Source organism: Macaca nemestrina, chromosome 5, assembly GCF_043159975.1.
Source record: "Macaca nemestrina isolate mMacNem1 chromosome 5, mMacNem.hap1, whole genome shotgun sequence".
NCBI lineage: Eukaryota > Metazoa > Chordata > Mammalia > Primates > Cercopithecidae > Macaca > Macaca nemestrina.
The window spans coordinates 96871802-96873719 of NC_092129.1; the positions used below are offsets into that span (position 1 = coordinate 96871802).

The following is a 1918-nucleotide window of genomic DNA, read 5'->3' on the forward strand; positions in this document are numbered from 1 at the left end:
CATAGCAAACATTTTCCTGGGCCAGGCACTGCACTAAGCACTTTATATGCATTATTCTATGTAACCCTTACAAATCTATTCATATTACTATTCATATGCCCATTCTACAGATTAGAAATAAAGGCTAAAAAAGGTTCAGTAACTCACCCAGAGGTTCACAGCTAATAAATGCCAGATCTGACCCTGAAGCTTCAGAGTGCCTGACCCCACAGACTATGCCTTTAACCACTAACTACTTTGCCTCCTTATAGTCTTAAATAATGCAAGATTGGAGGGGCTGGCAGCAGGCAGTGGAGGCGCGGGGCCTGCTCCCGCTGGCGCCATGGCCAAGACCATGGCCTATTTCTACGACCCTGACGTGCACAACTTCCACTACAGAGCTGGACACCCTATGAGGCCCCATCACCTGGCATTGACCCATAGCCTGGTCCTGCATTACGGTCTCTATAAGATGATCCCCAGTGTTTTCCGGGCTCTTTGAGTTCTGCTTACGTTACACGGGCACATCTCTGCAAGGAGCAACCCAGCTGAACAACAAGATCTGTGATATTGCCATTAACTGGGCTGGTGGTCTGCACCATGCCAAGAAGTCTGAGGTACCACCCTCAGGTGCTTTACATTGATATTGACATCCACCATGGTGACGGGGTTCAGGAAGCTTTCTACCTCACTGACCAGATCATAACGGTGTTCTTCCACAAATAGGGAAATTACTTCTTTCCTGGCACAGGTGACATGTATGAAGTCGGGGCAGAGAGTGGCCACTACTACTGTCTGAATGTGCCCCTGCGGGATGGCATTGATGACCAGAGTTACAAATACCTTTTCCAGCCAGTTATCAACCAGGTAATGGACTTCTACCAACCCACATGCATTGTGCTCCAGTGTGGAGCTGACTCTCTGGGCTGTGATCGATTGGGCTGCTTTAACCTCAGCATCCGAGGGCATGGGGAATGTGTCGAATATGTCAAGAGCTTCAATATCCCTCTACTGGTGCTGGGTGGTGGTGGTTATACTGTCCGAAATGTTGCCCGCTGCTGGACATATGAGACATCGCTGCTGGTAGAAGAGGCCATTAGTGAGGAGCTTCCCTATAGTGAATACTTCGAGTACTTTGCCCCAGACTTCACACTTCATCCAGATGTCAGCACCCGCATCGAGAATCAGAACTCACGCCAGTATCTGGACCAGATCCGCCAGACAATCTTTGAAAACCTGAAGATGCTGAACCATGCACCTAGTGTCCAGATTCATGACGTGCCTGCAGACCTCCTGACCTATGACAGGACTGATGAGGCTAATGCGGAGGACAGGGGTCCTGAGGAGAACTATAGCAGGCCAGAGGCACCCAATGAGTTCTGTGATGGAGACCATAACAACGACAAGGAAAGCGATGTGAAGATTTAAGAGTGGCTTGGGATGCTGTGTCCCAAGGAATTTCTTTTCACCTCTTGGTTGGACTGGAGGGAAAAGGAGTGGCTCCTAGAGTCCTCGAGTGGTCACCCCAGGGCTTTTGCTGACTCTGGGAAAGAGTCTGGAGACCACATTTGGTTCTCGAACCATCCACCCCCTTTTCCTCTCTCTCCCAAGGCCTGACAATGGTACCTATTAGGGATGAGATACGGACAAGGATAGCTATATGGGACATTATTGTCAGTGGGCCCTGGAGGTCAGTCCCTAGCCCCCCTTGTCCCTTATTTCTTCTCTGCTTCACTCCAACCCAGAGATTTTGAGGGACGAATGGGTAGACAAGGACTGAGATTGTCTCTGACTTCCTCCTCCCCTTGCTTCCAGGGAAGATGAAGAGAGAGGGATTTGGCAGGCGCTATGGCTCCCTAACACCTGAATCCCAGATGATGAGAAGTATGTTTTCAAGTGTGGGGAGGATATGAAAATGTTCTGTTCTCACTTTTGGCTT

At 49.4% G+C, this 1918-nt stretch overlaps 1 pseudogene; it reads left to right on the forward strand.

Annotated features, from left to right (window-relative positions):
• The first annotated feature begins 322 nt into the window (after window positions 1–322).
• On the forward strand, window positions 323–1542 carry LOC139363352 (histone deacetylase 3 pseudogene; annotated as a pseudogene).
• The last annotated feature ends 376 nt before the right edge of the window (window positions 1543–1918 follow it).